A 20,817-nucleotide genomic window follows, 5' to 3' on the forward strand; every position below is an offset into this window, starting at 1 on the left:
AGAGGTGTGAATGAGGGCTCAGCTTTTCTCACCACACCACTCCTACACCATCAGCTTTCCAGAGGCTGAGGGAAATTTGGCTTCCACACTTAGTGTGTGCACATGTTCATAGTTAGCCCATTTGCTTCGAAAGACACATCCAGGATTTAAAATGTTACGTCCCGATCACATCATTCTTTCTCCCCAGGGCTTCTTTCTTTGTGCCCACTCCCTTACACCAGCCTACAAATGTGCTTCACAAAAGTCTTTACAGGACTTAATATTGTACTTCTATTCAAGTGAATATTTTAATTTGGTACCATTTCTGTATCTTCTACTTGATGATATCAAAGGTATTTTCTGTTGTATTATTCAGTTTCCTTTGAAGAAAAACCCATGCAATAAATTCCTCTTACAATTCAGTGCCAGGAAACAGTTTGTTTTACTGGAAGAGCTGCAATAATTCATTGAATGAGGTAACAATTGAACTTTTAAATCGCTCTTTTTCCTTTTTGGCATTGGCTGCTAAGAATCTCAGAGTTAAATTTAATACTTATAGTTATTATCTGATTCTAGTTTCCTGACTCAATTATCTCCTGTGTTCCTTAGTCGATATGATACTAGTCTCACTTACTTCACCTTTATTTTTTAACTAATCTGTTGTATGTGTTTTACTGTTAAAGCTTAAAGTTAAAAGAGTTAATCCTGGGCTTCCCTAGTGGCGCAGTGGTTGAGAGTCTGCCTGCCGAAGCAGGGGACACGGGTTCGTGCCCCGGTCTGGGAGGATCCCATATGCCGCAGAGCGGCTGGGCCCGTGAACCATGGCCGCTGAGCCTGCGCATCCGGAGCCTGTGCTCCGCAACGGGAGAGGCCACAACAGTGAGAGGCCCGCGTACCGCAAAAAAAAAAAAAAAAAAAAGTTAATCCTTTTTTTAGAAGTAGGTAGATGTATACATCTTGCTATAAATAAATAAACATAAGTATATGCATACTTATTTTAATACACTATCCTTTGTATAAAAAATGCTGTTACTATTACTAACTCTTACGAGAACGTAGCTTGAATTTTGGTAGCAAAGAGTTGAACAGTGACACCCGTTTTCTCTTTTTCTGTTTCCTTTAAGTTATAAAAGTCTGCAGAAGAATGGGCATACATCCACGTGACCTAGCAGAGGTACTGGCTATAGTTCTAATCACTGACATGATCCCCCATTAACAGTTACCCCTTAGTTTCTTATCAATACAAGGAAGGTGTTGGACCAGTTAAGATCCCTTCTGATTTCAATGTTTTCTATTCCATGCCCTGAAACTTGACCAACTAGAGGTAATAAATTGCATGCAAATAAGATGACCTCTGGTTTTCCAGTTTGGTCATCTGACATGCTCCTGGAGAGTCAGCCTTCCCAGGGAGGAGACATGAGCTGTGTCTCCAGAATTGGGACAGCAAGAGTTCAGGAACTGAGTCATGTCACAGGCATCAACCTGTCATCATTGTTTAGGGCTAATCAGGAAGCAAAGGATAGGACAGGCGCCTGTGCTGAGCAAGCTTGGGTAGTAGACTTGGGGCCAGAGCCATCCCATTTCTTTCTCCAGGGTGTGGCCATATCTTCTGCTGACCTGAATGCCTAGCCCTGTGTAAAGCGGTTGCTTAAAAAAATAGCCAATATCACTATAGAAACACTAAAATGAGAGCCCTTGAGAAATGAAGCTTTGTATAGTATCTCGTGCTGCCTGGAAAAGAGGAAACCTAGTTGAAGTTTCTCATGTACTTATCAGAGCATTTACAAAGCAAAGCTACATATTGACTTGATCGTGTGATTCTTCTGAGCTGTTACAGAGTTCTTCATTAGCACAAAGGGAAGGTGATAGATGTAGTCTGAGCTGCCTTGCAGAAAGCTTTAATCTTCTCAGAGATATTTCACAAGCTATTCAAGAATTATGCAAAACATAAAAGGCTTTAATTCCCATCTTACTTTTGTGCCACCAGTTCAGGGTATATTGAGAATATTTTCCCTTTGTATCCTGAGAGAGTCTCAACTGCACTTTAGGATTCCTATTTTCAGTGAATTATGTGAGTGACCAGTAATGTGATAAAGTTTCCACATTGTTATCACTTACTACGTACCTGGAGCTTTATGTGCCTTACTTATCATTTATATGACAATTCTGCAATATAAATATTATTACCATCACACAACCCTCACTGTGCAGCTTTTTAAACTGAGGCCTGTAAAAGTTAAGTGGCAAGCTCAAAGCCACATGACAGGTAAGTGCTAGATCTGGGATTCTGGTCAAGATCTGCCTGGCTCCAAAACCCATGCTATTTCCACTTTGGAGCACTTTCTCCCAACCCTCAATCCTGCTACTTCCAGCCTAAGAAAGAAACTTTCATTCATTCATTCATTCAAATATCTGGTTTGCACAATTAGTATACCAGGTCTTTTATACAGTGCAAGAAGAGGAATAAATAATAAGATATAGTCCCTACCCCTAGAGAAGTCACATTATTTTCTTCCATGTAATAGTTAGTCAATAATAATAAAATAGCTGTTCTTTGAATATTTAAAGTTAATTATATTACTTAATAATATGTATTTATATTCCATCTCATCCCAAAGGAAAGATTTTAGGAGGTTCCTTTCAAAAACAGAAGCAAATATACTTAGAGACTTCTGTTTCACTAGATTTGCTTTGGGTGCTATGAACTGACGAATAAACTACATTTTATCTTACTCAGACTCGGATATGAGGATACAGTCCATATAATATAATATCTCAGGGAATTCAGGGAAGCAAGTCAGCTTTTGGGAGGCTGAAAACCAAATAGTTGGGAAAGGCTCTGGGTAAGTTGCTAAAATATTGAAGTCCTCTTACACCTACCAAAAAGAACACTACAGTAGCTGAATTAAGCAGTAGATGTAATCAATAATATAATTTCAAATGTCAACTCATTAATTCAAGCTGATTGTTGTAGAATGTCACTTTGACCATTAACAAATAGGCCTCCTGTTGCAGTGTGACCTAGGTAATAATAGAGATCTTGAATATATTAACACCTCATGCTGTCTTTTATGAGGCAGGCAATTTTGGAATACAATTGCTATTTGATCAGTAGATGCTTGGAGAGGATTCAGCATCTTGAAAGACAAGTGCAATTTCATACCTACTGAAACTGCAATTCATCTGATGATACTATCCAACTGCATTCAGGTAACTGGGCCTGGGAGTAGCCCTTGGCAGGCATGGGAGAGATCAAGGTGACAGTGGCAGTCGGGGAGAAGGCAGGGTTTGCCTGCTGTTCCAGAGCCAGCCAGCGTTATTGGGGTGTCAGCCCAGACAAAGGGGTTGGTGACATGGGAAGTGGGTGCCATCATTAGCAGAGTTGGAGATGGAGTTTCTCTGAGTCCAGATTGTGTGGAGAGCACTGGCATCAAGTGTACACCTAACTGTGATGAGCAGGGAAAGTACCCATTGACTGCAACATCTCCTAGAGCCCTAGGAGGCAGGGACCAAAAGATGGTCAATTTAATGGGGAAGTAATTGGAAGAGTTTGATGCAATCTGTTCATCAGATGGTATCTCAGATAGGAGCACCATTTAGCCAGAAACAGCCAGGTCAAAAGACCACACCTGCAATTTTTTAAATTCAACAAATCATTTCCAAAATATTAGAATGATTTGATGAATAATTTGCACAATTTATTTGGCTTGGTGAGCCAAATAAATTGCTATATCATTTAATTGATTTAGAGAATAGAAAAACAATTTTAAATATTGGATTCATATATTAATTTATGTTACCATGCTTATTGTTAAGTATTTTGAATATCACTCATGGAAAGGCCCCATACTGGAGCCAGCAAAAGGACCAGTGGCTGTCCTCACTACAGAAGGAGGCATATTTCTAAGCGAGATTGCCCTAAGAGAGTCAATCAGAAGAGGGCTGCCAACCACACACAGGGTGCCTCCCAGAACTGTGCAAAGTGATGGCTCTGAGCCATATATATATCGAGAATGCATCCTTAATTTGATTAGGTAAAAGCTGGTCTTCTTCTATAGATATGTACCTATTTAGTAAGAAGTTATTTCAAGATGAGTCATTTCTATATTCAATAGATCATACATATAAACACAATAAATGACCAAACAACTAAAAAATGCATCACTTCTTAATGCATATGACATCATTATTAGAGCAAATGGATCCCTTTCATTGTTAAGGCAATAATTCGTAGATGGCAACTACCTCTTTGAATCCCTGAGCCATTAATTCTAGAATGCTCTGTGACCAGTGAGTCTGTGAAGTGCTCCAAGGCTCCTTTCTTCTCCAAAAGTTCTTGGGTGTGTGAGCAAACAATTCCTACTTCTTAGACAAATAAGGTGGAATTTTTTTAGACGGAATTTTACAGGAATAAAGGAAACTAAGCCTCTGAGCAAAGCAATCTGTCTTGCTGGAAAATTATTAAACCAAACCAAAATATATAGACATTCTTTCCTATATAGGGTCCCTTGACAGTAGCCTATGTTAAGAAATAAAGTATTTTTGGGTTACACAGAATTTACTGAAATTTTTAAAAGAAATAGGTAATCCTTAAAATCTTTACCTTTGAAGTGGTTTTCCTGTCCCTACAACCCTATGAAATAATCACCATAGAAACCGGGTTTGAGGTTGCCTGGATGGAAATCTGACTCTGGAACGGAACGGCTCTGTTCAATCGAGTTCTGAAAAGAAGTGACTGATGCAGACTGAACCCACTTCAAGAACCTGCTCTGATTACAGACCCTGGTTGATGGTTCTACCCAGACCTCTTGTTAAAAGGTGCCAGATTGAATTCTAAGCTGACATTCTAATTTTTATCCCAAAGCAAACATCACGTGGTAAAAGGCATTATAATGGAGAGTTGCAGGTTAAGCTGAATATTTTTAAAGTAAATTCTTCTTGGACCTGTGAAGGAGCCAAATATTTGTTTACCTGCCCTTGAAACTACATATGCTTATTGAGTAGGGTAGATAGAAATGGCTAGAGACTTTGTAGTTGCTGTAAGGGAAACAGTGGGGTTTTTTCCTCTAATAAATGCTTTTTAACATTGTAGTCAGACTTAGAGCTTTCTCAGATTCTGGTTGCGAAATCACCGTGATGCTTGTTAAAATAAAAATTCCTGTGCCCCACTTCACATATATTGAATGATTCTCTGGGAGTGGAGTTGGAGAATCTGTATTTTAATGAGATCAGAGTAGTTATTAAGAACAGTGAGATTTGAGAATATCTGTTCTTTAAGACAGGGACTGATGAAATTCATTCATTCATGCTATTCATTTATTCACTTGTTCGCTCCATTGCCTTTTTTTTTTTTTTTTTTTTTTTTTGCGGTACGCGGGCCTCTCACTGTTGTGGCCTCTCCCGTTGCGGAGCACAGGCTCCGGACGCACAGGCTCAGCGGCCATGGCTCACGGGCCCAGCCGCTCCGCGGCATGTGGGATCTTCCCGGACCGGGGCATGAACCTGTGTCCCCTGCATCGGCAGGCGGACTCTCAACCACTGCGCCACCAGGGAAGCCCCATTGCCATTTATTGAGTGCATTCTCCTGAGTACTGGGAATATAGACATAAATAGAATACAGTTTATGTTCTCCAGCAGGTTAAGGTCTAGATTTAATTTGCACCAGTGTTTTTTCAGCTGAAAATGTCCCAGGGGACATTTGGCAATTTGTGGAAACATTCTTCCTTATCATGAGGGGGGGTAGGGGGTGGCATCTAGTGGGTAGAGGCCAGGAAGCTGCTATAAACCCTACCGTGCACAGTTCTCTCCCTGGCAGAAACAAAAATGGTCCACCCCAAAATGTCAGTAGTGCTGAGTTTGAGAAACCATGATTTTCACTGTACTTTTTCATTCAACCAGGCCGAGCACCAGAATTACCTAGAAACTTTGCAAATACCCACATCCTCCAAATTACTGTCTGACAAATGTGCATCTATACTTAAAAGTTGAGCTGGAACATGAATCTGTGGGCTGTGATCATTAGATGTTAGAGTTAAACAAATCTTGCTTTACAATGTGAACAACATCTGTGCCATAAAAAGTCCCCAGTGACATGATATGGTTACTCTACCTACACGATTTTATAAATAAAGCCATATTGCCAAACTAGTTTTGGATTATCTCTACATTCTCAATTAACCAATCGTCCAGATGTTATTGTTTAATAAACAACTTACCATCCTTAAAAAAATACTGTGAACTTCCAATCAAGATGCATTTACGGGCCTCCCTGGTGGCGCAGTGGTTGAGAGTCCGCCTGCCGATGCAGGGGATACGGGTTCGTGCCCCGGTCTGGGAGGATCCCATATGCCGCGGAGCGGCTGGGCCCGTGAGCCATGGCCGCTGGGCCTGCGCGTCCGGAGCCTGTGCTCCGCAACGGGAGAGGCCACAACAGTGAGAGGCCCGCATACCGCAAAAAGAAAAAAAAAAAAAAAAAAAAAAAGATGCATTTACAACAGGGATTGGATTTACCTTCCCATCTGAAACAATGACCACAACAAAACACCCAGACCAAGTATATGAAAAAAACAGTTTTGAAGATACTGAACATTTGAAGATACTGAACATTAGGCAACAAAGGACAGAGATCCTGGGGGAAAATAAAAACAAATGTGATGAGCCCTATGACTGCTTCTAACTTGTAGCCTGGAGAGTTTCTAAGCTGTGATAAAGGGAGGGAAAATGCAGATACCCAGCAGACTTCCTGAACTGAGGAGATATTGCTTAGAGTTCAAGAAGACCAAAGCAGCTACATTTTGCAGGATAGAGTACCAGGGAGGAGAATGCCCCACAGAGAGAGAACTATAGAAATCTGCCCAGGAATCCACTCAAGGATTTAGCTGAGTACTGATCATCACATGCATATGAGAAAACAAGGGGAGGGTTTCTGGTGGGGGAAAGAGCCACCTGGAGGCTGAGGGGTGGAAAGAACCACCTGAGAGGATTAGAGGTGACAGTACCTGAAGCTCACACAGGACATGAAACAATGCCTCTTTCCACCGGCCAGAATGGAAAGCCTCATGAGTAGTGGGACACTGGGTAGAGCATATAGAGGAGCTTGCCTCAGTAACAAAGAATAATTAACCCTAGGTGAGCACTGGACCAATCCCACCTAACACATCTTAAAACAAGATGCAAAAGGATCAAACTGTTCCTAAGTAACTTAACTGCATCCCTGAACAAAGTTCAAGAATACTTGCTGACACAGATATGGTAATTAGTAGACAAGGTTTGATTCTGTTGAGGCCTGCAGAGTTCTGCCTATCTAGAACTAGGTTTTATTTGTTTTTTAGAGGTACAGAACTGATGTTTTGATGTCTCACAGGATGCTTTTTCCCTCTAAACGCCCTAGAAAAAGGCATACTTCTTGATCTTTTATCTGCATTGATAGGAATGTGAATTACTCCTTATCACTGAGGGGACACTATCCACAGGCCCAGCTTTCTGCAAATGGCCTTGGGTCCAGTTTCATACCTTGAGCAGGCTCAAGTCAACTCTTTGGTACCCATGTATTTGTTAAAGCCCTATCCTCAACCACAGACCCAGCTGTCGGGGCAACTGTCCACATCCAACTCCAGGTCCCCAAGGCAACTGTTCACTCCTATAGCTTTGAGGGTTTTCTTCACTTTTCCACCAGAGATTTCTATCTTGTTTGCATTCAGCTGTCTTTAAAATATTTTCTTTGTTATATCTGAGCCAGTATTTCTATGTATTTCCAGTGGAAGGGCACAGTGGCAGAGCTTGTTTTGTCTCATTACTCTTTGTGTACTTGCCTAAGTCCCTCAACTAGACTGTAAGACCCCCAGAAGGGAGGGATCATGTCTTAGACTTTCCAGCATGCAATCTCCTACCTAATAGATCCTCAATAATTATTTTATGGTGAATAGTACTGTTCATTGGCTGGAGGTTGAAAAAAAGTAAATGGAAAAAAATCTTATTTTGTACACTTCACTGCACCTAGCACAATACCACCTACAGCTTCCTTTTAATAGCACTTGAAGAAATAGTTTTGAATTTTTAGATCAATAGTTCTCAGCTTTTTCATGCCCAACTCACCTGAGGTACATTATCATTTCCAATTGTATTTGGCCTACCTAATTGTCACTTTGGGTGGAAGTGGACGGGATGCCTTACAAAAGGATATATCAGAATCCTGGGCGAGATGTTTAGTTTTAAAATTTCTTCTCCACCCACCTCCAATCATCCTGGTTGAAAATTACTGCCTTAGTCATGCAGAAAAACTTCTGAGAAGCACTTTTCATCTAAGCTAAAGTTTCCCAGTGTTCGTTATCCATTTTGCATCAACACATGTTTGGAATGGTCAGGCATGAACAAGCATTAATGCTTTGATTGGCTTCCCCAAAGCCATACAGAAGCCTTATGGAGTGATACGGCACATATAGGCCATTTGACTTCCATTTTTCTCAATGTATTATTAAACATGCAAACTCTTGGTCACCATACTGCATTTCTCTGGGTATCCAGTGGCAAGTATGTATTAAACAGTGCTGCAAATGATGCATGTAGAAATTAATAAGCCCAGTGTCTCAATACGGAGAATAAAGACTTGGATTTTTTTTTCCAAAAACACAGAAGTTTACCGGCTGTGATATTTCAGGGAATGTTTTCCTAATACAACCATTCTCTTACAGGGAAGGGATTTCCAATGTGATATGATACTTAAGGTGTTCGGCAGAGCTTCTAAAAGCGCTGCTTCCGGGCTTCCCTGGTGGCGCAGTGGTTGAGAGTCCGCCTGCCGATGCAGGGGACACGGGTTCGTGCCCCAGTCCGGGAAGATCCCACATGCCGCGGAGAGGCTAGGCCCGTGAGCCATGGCCACTGAGCCTGCGCGTCTGGAGGCTGTGCTCCGCAACGGGAGAGGCCACAACAGTGAGAGGCCCGCATACCGCAAAAAAAAAAAAAAAAAAAAAAAAAAAAAAAGCGCTGCTTCCCTCTGCCATGGATAAACAGCCCAGCAGTTTGTGAAAAGGCATTATGCCATCTGAACATATTAATATCCTGGCTGTCTTGATCAGACTATCTATGCACTTCCTTGCTGAATGTTTCCTGGCGTTATTCCCAGCCAGGAATGCCCCACAGCCATCTGCTCTATCTCTGGTACCCTGTCTATGTGCCAAGGGGATAGAAATCTTTCCCCAAGTACTACTTAGGTGTTTGGACTACATTAAAAAAAATGTAGAAAAATTATGTGCTCAAGGCACGTGGGCTGTTTCTGTGTTATGATATTTTAGTGTACTTTGCTTTCCTGCATTTTCAAATTGATTCTACTAATGGTAAACATGCACAGATGGAGTGTGGAGGGGTGAAGGAAGAACAGCTGCCTGAAGGCGGTGATGGGTAAGGGGAAAGCCCTGGGTGAGGAGCTGTGTCCTGTCTCTGCTCTACCTTTAACTGAAGGTGCAAACTTGAGCAAGTCACTTCCACCTTTTACTTTCCTTATATTAAAAAGGAAAGGCTTTCCCACAAGCTTGAACTTATAAAACTGGAAAAAAATTATAGCATTAAAAAACAAATCCAGGGCCTCCCTGGTGGCGCAGTGGTTGAGAGTCCGCCTGCCGATGCAGGGGATACGGGTTCGTGCCCCGGTCTGGGAGGATCCCATATGCCGCGGAGCGGCTGGGCCCGTGAGCCATGGCCGCTGGGCCTGCGTATCCGGAGCCTGTGCTCCGCAACGGGAGAGGCCACAACAGTGAGAGGCCCGCATACCGCAAAAAAAAAAAAAAAAAAACAAAAAAAACAAAAAAAAAACAAACAAATCCAAAAGGTAAAGGATTGACTGCAAAACAAAACTCCCCCACCAACCAAACCATTTGCAATAGTTACAGAAAAGGGATAATATCCCTAACAAGGAGCACCTACAAATCGGTGAAAATAAAAAACACAGATAACCCATAAAAATAGTCAAAGGACATGAGAGGTTTCATGGAACATGAAAAGTAAATGCCCAATAAATAAGTGACAACATGCTCACAAATGGTCAGAAAAATTAAAAATCAAAGCAACATTGGGACACCATGTTTTTATGCACCTGACTAGCAAATAGGAAAGGAAAAAAAAAACAGGATAGTTACTGTCTGGTGCTGGGGAGAGTGGAAGGACACTTTCCCACACTGTGGTGGGAATGTGGATTCATACGAGCTCTTAGGAGAGTAATTCCACAGTGCTTATCTACTTCCCTAGCAAGCTCGTTTGCACCAATCTACTCTATAGAAACAGAAGCAATGTTGTGTAAAGATATATGTATGAACATTTTTATTGCAGAGTGGGAGGGGAAAAAAAAGAAAATAACTTGAATCTCCATCAACAGAGAAATGGTTGAATAAATTATTCTATGTCAATGGTTCTCAACTGGGAGTGATTTTGCTCCCCAGGGGACATGGGGCAGTATCTGGAGATATTTTTGATTGTCACAACTGGGGGCTAAGTGCTACTGGCATCTAATGGGTAGAGGCCACGGATATCACTAAACATTTTACAACGCACAGGACAGCCACCCAGAAATAAAGAATTATCTGGCCCCAAATATCAATAATGTCAAGATCGAGAAATTTTTATACATGTGTGTATATATATAAGCTGAAGGTGAGCCCCTGAGAAAATATTAAGTTAAAAAGTTACAGAGTAGGGCTTCCCTGGTGGCGCAGTGGTTGAGAGTCCGCCTGCCGATGCAGGGGACACGGGTTCGTGCCCTGGTCCGGGAGGATCCCACATGCCGCGGAGCACCTGGTCCCGTGAGCCATGGCCGCTGAGCCTGTGCGTCCGGAGCCTGTGCTCCGCAACGGGAGAGGCCACAGCGGTGAGAGGCCCACGTACCCCCCCCCCACACACACAAAAAGTTACAGAGTAATTTATAATATTCTATTTTCAAAAAATACTAGGAAACCACTCCAAACACACACACACACACACACACACACACACACACACATTTCATGAGCATGGTATAAAATATGGAAGTACTTTTACCGAACTGGTAACACTGCTTACCTCAGGAAGGACCGAAAAGAGTGGTACAGGAAGAAATACCACCCTCCCCTCACACACACAAACACACATGGGCTCCTATTCCGCTGTTTGGGGATGGTTGAATTGGAGTCATATGGGATTGCTTTTAAAGTTTTGTATTTCCTGGCCATAGTCCAGATTTCTTGGATCAAACACCATGGATCCGAACATTTCAAAAGCTTTTGAATTTCACCCTCCAAAACTGTCCTTCAGAAAAGAGGGACCTGACTTCTACTTAAGTTCTTACAAAGTAACTCCTGCCATGGGGGCTTGGCTCAATTACTTTATTTTGGCAGCAAAGTAATGTTTGGGGGGGAAATATAGTAGCCTGAAAGCCAGGAACAGCGTTTATAGAGGTCATCGGACAGAATCTCGTTATGTCTCACACAGCAGAGAGAAGGAGCTCTGGCCCTTTCATACCCTTGTGAGAGCAGCCAACCATCACAGCGGTTCTACTCCCACGACCTCATCCAAACCCAATTAACACTCAAAGGTCCCACCTCCAATGCATTCAAATTAGGGATCAGGGCTTCAGCATATGAACTCGGGAGGGACACAAGCATTCAGTCAGTAACAACAGCCCTGCGATGACCAATTACTTCATGACTTTGCCTTCTGGGAGGAGATGAAGTTTCTCATCAGAGGATTATATTTTAGCTGGTGTAAAAGAGAGAGAGAGGAATTGTTATGTGATAGTTCCAGCAGGTGATATGGTGAAAACACTCTGCAATGCTAACTCAATTTGTTGTGATATGTGAGAGGGCATGGGTGAAACAAAATAGAGAGCAGTGTGGGTCAGAGGCTGGGCCTTGTGATGCTGAAATATGTACTGTTCTGTTCTAGTACCTGTCACTCACGAAAGGTCAGATACTTGGGAAGGTACTTTGATATTTTAAGGCCAAGAGGGCATCTGTTGATGCACCAGGAAGCCTGAGAACAGCAAATCATCTTTCAGTGCACTAAATGACACTGGTGAGTTAAGGCAGCTGTTAGGTATTAGGTACCAGGGAGAGAGTGGGAGACAGAGGAGAGCTGTCTTAGTGAGCTGCAGTCTCTCAGCCTAGCCTGGCCACAGCTACAAAATGGTATGGAGTAAATCATTTTAATCTTGGCTCTGGGTTCTGTTCAATGGGATTGTTAATGCCTGCCTTGAAGAATAGAGAACTAGAAATGATCCAAGAAAGGTTTAAGGAGACACAATGTGCTTTTAATAATTTCAGTGATTTTAATGATGTTTAGTTTTGAGAGCAAGGTCAAATAACTTTCATTCACTTACAAGATCTTAATACAATGAAAGGCCTGTTAAAAGATTTCATTGTGACTCAGTACCCATGCACTTTTTTTTTTTTCCGTACGCGGGCCTCTCACTGTTGTGGCCTCTCCCGTTGCGGAGCACAGGCTCCGGATGCGCAGGCTCAGCGGCCATGGCTCACGGGCCCAGCCGCTCCGCGGCATATGGGATCCTCCCAGACCGGGGCACGAACCCGTATCCCCTGCATCGGCAGGCGGACTCTCAACCACTGCGCCACCAGGGAGGCCCCCCATGCACTTTTGAATATTAAATTATGAAACTAAAAACTTCCAAGGGATTAATGGGATGAAGTGAAACTCCTCTAAGGTTCAAATGACTCATCAGCAAAAATGTCCTTTCAATTATGAAATGATTTTCCAGGAACACAACAAAACTTCTATTCCTAGGACAAATAAATAACTAATGTATCTTTAGACCTGTCCTGCATCATTTGTAATTTCAAATTTTTCAAATTAAGTTCAGTTTCCCAAATATTAATTAGGCTCTTACCATGTGTAAGGCATCTTGCTAGGTGCTAGGGATAGTGAGATAAATGTGAAATAGGACAAAGATGGGGCATGAGAGTTGCCATGAAGGCAGCTAACAGGATTGATCAAAATCAATCTGTATCATGGTAATTGAATAGAAACATGATGCTACTAATAACAAAATGCAATTTGTTTCTAGAAGGAACATTCATTTGTTATGATCAAATATTTTCTTCTTTCTGTGCTTGGAAATGTTGCTTTAAACTCATAAAAGTCACATATTCATGTTTCATAAAATAGAACAAATCAGGTCATTGAGTATTCATGGTAAATATATGAATTTAAAAATTTAACATAAGTTGCATTGTTGTTTATTGGGGTAAATAAAGCTTGCAAACAAAGAAACCTAGTTAATATTCATATTAATCTTATTAAAAAATACTGCTGTCTTATGCCCTTTTTGGCCAGATACCTAATCAATGGCCTCAGACCATCAGGTGAAAAACCAAGCCAATCACTGGAGTAGACTAAATGATTTCTTCATGTATCCACCACACTCATTGTATTAATTAGATTAATGTTAACTGCTGAACAAATAAATCCTCAAATTTTAGTGGCCTGACACAATAAGATTTTATTTCTTGCTCACTTTTCAGTCCAATGTTAGTGTTACTGATTAGTGGTTGCCTTCAATATGGTCATTTAGAGACACAGGTTCCTTTTATCCTATGGCTTGGCCTCTTCTAGCATCTCAGAATCTCCTTCATTCAGCAGGCAATGTGAAAAGAGGGTGGAAAAAGCACACTTGCTTTCTTAACCCATTTTGGCCCAGAAGAGACACCTAGTACTTCTACTCACATTCCACTGAAAAGCTGTCACTTGGCCACACCTAAATGCAAGGCATGCTGGGAAATACAGTCTAGCCCAAAGCCTAGGTGGAGGAAGAGAGAAAATGGGCTTGGTTCATAGCCACACTCCACCCTTTGGGTTCTCCCACAAAGAGAACACATTCAGTTCCTCCACGAGGGAGACAAAGTGCTATTTACAGTCACTGATCCCAGTGCTAAGTCCAGGGTCTCCAAGTGACAAACTGCCCTCACCATCCGATCTGTATGTGCCATGTAATGATCTTTTTGAACCAAAAAGACAGATTTTCTGCCACTCCATGCTTCCATCCCCAAGATACAGTGATTAAGCAGGAACAGAATAACTGTAATAAAATTTTCATCCAGAAAATTGAGGAATGGAAAACATGTAATGGTCTCTCATCCACAGCAATGATGAAATCCTACAGACATTTGTGAGGTATCTTGTGACTTGGATAGGGGGATTCCCTTGATTTGACCCAGATTCTACATTCTAGAAGGAACTCCCTGTTCACTTTTCTTCATGGCCCTAGGATCTTCCCTTTAGGAAGTTCTTCCTTATCTATCATCCTCCATGGCCACATATGAAATAGGCACCAAGGGCTGTGCCCTTCTAGAAAGCCATACAGCTCACTTGGAGCTAGTGCAAGCTTAGAGACCCAAAGGTTGTTTTAAAACTATAATAGTCAAAGGATTTTTATTCTGAGTTCATAGTTTTTTGGCAATACGATTCCCACAAAACCTTAGTAGGCTCTTGATTGTTTTATGCCCCCAAGTTGTAGGTTGTTACATTGCCTTGTAAAACTGGAACACTATCAGAGACTTGGTTCAATGAAATAGCTCATGCATCCTTATATTCTACCACCTATCACTAAAAACTTAGTGTAATTCCACTATTTACTTGTATGCAAAGAATTTGCAAGGACATCCAATTAATTATGGCAACATTTCTTCAAATCCCTTTCTCTTTCCCTCCTACTATACTATGTATTAAATTTTCTTCCTTACTTTCCCCTCTTTACCAATATTCTCTTCATTGCCCCCATGTGTATGGCTTTCCTCTTTTCTTCTATTCTTCCTCTTTAATTTTTCTCTCACAGGTTCTTGGGTTTTCTTACTCAATTAGCCCAACCTATATAATAAGGCCCAGATACATTACAGTGGTAGGAATATGAGGCAGGTAACACCAATACTTGACATTGAAGGTTCGGTAAAGAGGTGAATAATACTCTTGCAGGAGTCATTTTTTCCTCATGGTCCTTGTATGCCTACGATCTCTTTCCATACTGACTCTTTTCCCTGAAGGCACATACTCAGACTTACTCAACACAGTGCTTCAAGTACAGCCCCATCATTCTTTATTTTATTATCATTGTCTTGAAAGTAGGGCATATTCTCCTTTTTCTCCATTTCTCACACTCCATTTACTCCTCAACCCATTGTAATATAGCTTCCGCCCTCACATGCTTATCAAAACTCCTCTAAGATCACCAAATGGTCAGCAAATTGCTACACTCCATGGCCTCTCTGAAATACAGGATACCTTGATGCTGCCTACTGGAAACTTTTCTCCTTGACTTCCAGAACCTCATTGCTGCTTCTCCGTCTTCCTCTTGTTCCACAGTTGAAACAGTGATCCAGCTATTGATTAGATTCCCTAATGCTAGCTGCTTTTCTCTCTTTTTATTAGTCCCCTTTTCCTCAAGGAAATGGGGACAAATCTCCCAGGAGTAGGTGAGAGTATAATTAAGTGGCATCTCCTGATATCTAAAGGATCCCTGCTACAGATTGGAAATCCATAAGAGCCTCCAGAATCCTCAACCTTTTCCTATTGCACACTGAGTTTTCTATTTACACAGAACTGCACAAAGAATGGCAGTAGTTTTGTCTCTCCAGTTTATTTGTGAAGCTTAATCCAGTCTTTGGGGCACCAATTATCAGTTTTTAAACCTCTTAGGGTTGATGTATAAATGGGATTTCTTCTTTGAATTAACACTCAGAGTTCTTACAAAAGGAGACATATCAACATCCTTCTTTAACACCTGTTCCCTGAACTTCCTCCTCCTGACCTTTGGCACACTTAATTAAAGCATTAAAATAGCCGATTTTACTGTGTATCCTATTATCATTGACACATTATTTGAAAGTCAACTATTGGCCTGAAAAATGGAAGATTCATTCTCTATGATTTACATGTTGTGGAATTTGGATTTAAAAATACAAGTATCTTAACAATATCTTACACACATCACTGTTTTAATTCATACCATTCCACAAAAACTTTTCAAAAACATACTAATTTTTCTATTACGTTTTCCTTTAAAAATGCCTTTACATTCATATTATTATTAAGAAGTCTACAGAGATCAGACCTTTTGAAATTAGAAGGGAACCATTGGCTCTGTGATCAGAATTATATGAGAAATTTTTCATACTCTTTAGTAAAGAGATATAGCAATTACTGTCTCAAGTTACAATTTGGTACACGAAGGAACTAGAGAGCTGAAGACAAATGTTTAATGTAATTGAGAGTTAAGTTGCAGAGAACAGTATCCACTGTTACCAATTTAAGCCAGAGGGAATTATTAGAATCTATTCAATGGCTTCAGAATCATTGGGGCAGCTGAAGAGTGAGCCTCTTGGATGAGTTTTCAGGGACAATCCTAAATTCACATGATAGAATTGGGCTACTCAGAGATCTGCTAACTCCTCTACAATCAGAAAGCCACAAGCTCCAGAACAATGCTGCCACTGCCACAAACAGCTGGCGATCTAAAAGCACGTGGCTGCCACACCATGACCATACACATGAGCAAAATGGATGCCTCTTGCCCCACCTCCCAAAACCCACAAAATTTGCGACTGGATACTGGGATTACAAGCTCTACAAACTGTGCTTTTCAGCAGAAGCAGCAAAATCAGTGTGGCTTCCCCATCATTGCAACTTCCCAAATCTTGCATGAGTGCATCTGCTTGGCACCTAAATCACATCCAGAAGCTTAGCTGCAAGGAAATCTGAGGGAGGTAGAAGTTAGCCTTCCCCTTATCCTCTTATCCATCCCAGCAGGATAATATGGAAATAAATTCCTAAAGTGAGGAGCTGTTGTTGGATGTTAAATGGTTTTTGTACTGGCTAAATATGAAGATCTGAAAGAAACACTAGTCTACACTATGAAGATTAATGAGGAAATGCCAGTTAAAGTCCTATTTCTAAAAACTCAGTGATAGAAACTATCAATACTTTACAAACATTAACTCATTAGTATTCATAAAGTATCAGGACCAGTGGAATGGCAAGTTCTGGTTAGGTCTCAGATGACACACTCAGTAGAAAAACAAAAAATACTGAAGGTAAAGTCAGAGGCTCATAGAGCCTTCAGTGGAACCAAGGAAAGAAAGGCAATGAGTGCTGCACAGGGCTAATGTCAAGTTCATTTTCTGATGATGAAATTATAGGGGGTATATTTATAATCAAATGAACTGTAACTCTCCACCTCTCAATAATGAGTGAGAAATTACTATGAAAATGTTGGTGAATTATGATAATAAACACAGCTGTTTTGATGCAGCTAACGCAGGTGTGCATTTTACTAATGCTAATGACACTCATTACCTTCACTAACTGAACCAGGTAAGGAGATTCTACGAATGGAGTGGGGAAGAAAGCAAGCCATGCCCTAAAGGTTTTCTACAATGGCCATTGTAACTGTGTACTGTTTCATGTAGTTATTCAATACCAAGTGGACTGGATTCAGGCTGCCATTTATTGAGTACCTTCTGCAGTCCACATTGAATAAGGCTTTACGTTGTTTTACACATTACATGATCACAAGAACCCTGGATGGCTGGCATTATTTACCATTTACACTATTTTACAGATGAAAAACCTCAGGTTCAGAAGGGATGCATAATTTATACAAGGTCAGGGAAATAGTAAGCTACTGAGAGATTTCAAATTCAAATGTGTCTGAATCCGTAGTGGAAGCAGGTTGGTTTTCCTTGCCCAGCATTCTTCCCCATTCTTGTGGTTTGTCCAGGTTGAGTCTGCCAATCTGGAATTGGTGTGGGACCCAGGCATGGTTGATCTGGTCATTGTGTCCTCCGGGGCACAGTGGCCAGAAGTGTCATGTGACATAACCAAAGCCTATCAGAGAGAATTGCATGGCTTTTTCTGGAGAAAACAAAAGAGAGGGGCTTTTCTCTCTTTCCTGCTACACTGGGATTTTGAAGGCATGCACCTATTATGGCTGGCAACCTCTTGCTACCAAAAGGAGAGAGCCTGCTAAGAATGGGGCCAACACAATGGAAAGCAAAGAAGAGAGATGGAGAGAGACTGGTCTTAATGATAATCTTTTAAGTGTCTAAATCCAGACAGCCCTGAACCCAGAGAACCCATGGACTTCTCAGGTATATAAGGAAATTAATTCCTTTACTTCCTAAAATCTATTTAATACAGACTCCAAAGCTCATGTTCTTTCCCTTGGGTCACACTGTTTTAAATATCAGACAAAAAAACAACCTCCTAAAGGAAATAAAAATAAGATTTAATATAGTAATAATAATATACATAATTTTAGGGTATATTCTCTAGTTTGTCTGTAAAAGTGATTATTAAAATCCTTGAAAAGATTTTGAGTAAAAAAGATTTGAATAATTTTGCCACAAGGTAAATTACTTTAACATGTCACAAAATCTTATTGGGGAATTTCTCAAGACAGTCTATTACACACTAATAATAGCTTACCTCTTAAAAATTGTATTCTACATGCCTCCTTCATCACAAGCCAAAAATAAATGATATAAATGAAAAGGCTTTATAAAACTAAGAAAAGAATTAGCCCATAAATATAAAACATATTTCTCTAAGATTATTTCTAAGAATCAGACTTACTGGCAATTGTAATGTTTCTCCATAGAATGTGCCTCAAAACATAGACTATACTGAGGATAGGCAAGGTGCAGTGGGCACCAAGGTGCAGTAGGGAAGAGAAGGTCCAGGATACTATCTCCTTCTTACTCATTCTAATTATTAACAAAATACATATATCAGGCAGGCTAAGCCAGATTAGGCCAGGCAGTTAAATTAAAAGTCCCAAATTTCTAGGGCTTTATTTTTGTTCAGCTTCACATTTTGTTCCTGCTATATGTGCAGTATGGGTCAGGACTCTGCTCCATAGCGTCACTCAGGGATGGAGGCTCCCCCAGCTTGTAGCTGAACCGCCTAGAAAATTTAGCTTCCTTATCTGCTGTGGCAGAGCAAGAGAGGATGAAGAACTCATACCCATTGTTAAGTACTCTGCTAAAAGAAACATACATCACTTCTGCTTCCAACCTTAGGCAAAATTAGTCACACTGCCCACACTTTAACTAAAAGAGAGGCTGAAAAATGATCGTGAAACACATGGAATGCTTGGAGAGCAATAACTGTCTTCTAGGGTGTCCAAGAGCAAAGAAGAATGGAATGGAAGTCACCATGTTTTGACCAGGCTCTAACCACATTAAGTTTATAGGTAAATCTTTCATTTACTCATTACTTTGTTTAGGCTTTTTAAAAAGTGAACCTCTGTACCAATCAGATGGTCTGCAGTAAATGTAAACATTGAGATAATCAGTGACTCTGGAGTCTATGTAATTACCTGGTAGCTTGCATTGGGGTGAATATACCTTTAGTTAGGTAATCAAGTAGCTAGAGCCATCTAAGTTGATAAAGGGCAATTGTGTGTGTGTGTCTGGGGTGGGGGTGTGTTCAATGGGTGTCCATCCTCCGTCTTAGGAGAATGTGGGTGTGGTCTGCCTCATCTTTATGGATGGGAGGAAAGATGGAATATTCAGAGCTGAAGAGTGATTCAAGAAACCCTATGGTGTATCTTTAGAGGGCCCTGGATGGCAGAAATTTTTGTCTTTGTTAAGTAGTCTGAACTCTTCAAACTGGTCTGAACTTTACCAATAGTTCATAAAGAAGGTGGTACCACCACTTAGGGAGTCTTTTGAAATTTTCTGGTTGTATGTTTTGTGGAGTTTTGTTTTTGTTTTTTGTCTATTAAAATAATTAGGAGGTCCTACTGGCATTTAGTAGGCAAGAGTTCTAAATCTCTAGACATTCAGAAGTCCTACCTAGCGTTCATGTTTATCATCATCTGAGCCTAGATGACTAAAATATGCTTTACATATAAACAGAAAAAAATACAGGGGGTGTGGACTTTCATTTTTATTAAATTTTCCAAGAATGTAATTATTGTATAAATGGAGGGGAGGTTTGTTTTGCTGAGCCTTATCAAAAATTGTTTTCTATTTCAGAAATTCATGTTACCCCTGGCAACACTGCTAATGATATTTGCATTCATGATTCTCCACATAGCTGCAAGCACCTGACATTACTGTATTTTCTTATGCAGTCATGCTTGCTTATTTAGATATTTGAATACATGTTATTAAAAAATACTTTCCTTTTCTCTCACCTTTTTATTATACTCAGAATATTGAGAGTTTTTCAAAATTATAAGGTAGTCAATAGTAATATCTATGAATTTGATTTTAGAATAATAAAGGAACATATGAAATGTTTGCTATGGAGGGGTTGGATCTGGAAAGGTTGAGAAGAAATGTGTTAGGCATTATAGCATGATGTTTAAAAGCATGGCTTTCAGAGTTAAATAGATCTGAGCTTAAGCCAAGTTCTGTATAACCTCAGGCAAATAGTTTAACTTCTCTAAACCTTAGTTCTCTCATCTCTAGAATGGGAGCACTATCTATTACATTAGTTATTTTGAGAGCTAAATGAGATTGTTAGATGGTTATCTTGGTGCCTAGCCCTTAGCAAGTAATATATAGATTATGGATGTTATTTCTCTTATTATTACTAACATAGTTTAAAACTCAAGGTAAAACATGTAGAAGCTGCCAGAGCCTCAGAATCTTAGAGATCTTACCAGGTAATGTCAAAATGGCTACTTCCTTTTTTCTCTATTTTCTTTGGAGTGGGAGGGGATCTATTTCCTCAAATTCTAGCTATGCCGTGTCAAGGCCCTGTGGGAAGTACAAGTTTTGGTGTATATAGATAGAACCCCTGGATTTCTTTGTCAGTATCTTTCTGCTTTCTTTTTACTCTTAAGAAACAGTTATTTTATCT

Source organism: Mesoplodon mirus, assembly GCF_964341445.2.
Source record: "Mesoplodon mirus genome assembly, chromosome: 5".
NCBI classification, from domain to species: Eukaryota; Metazoa; Chordata; class Mammalia; order Artiodactyla; family Ziphiidae; genus Mesoplodon; species Mesoplodon mirus.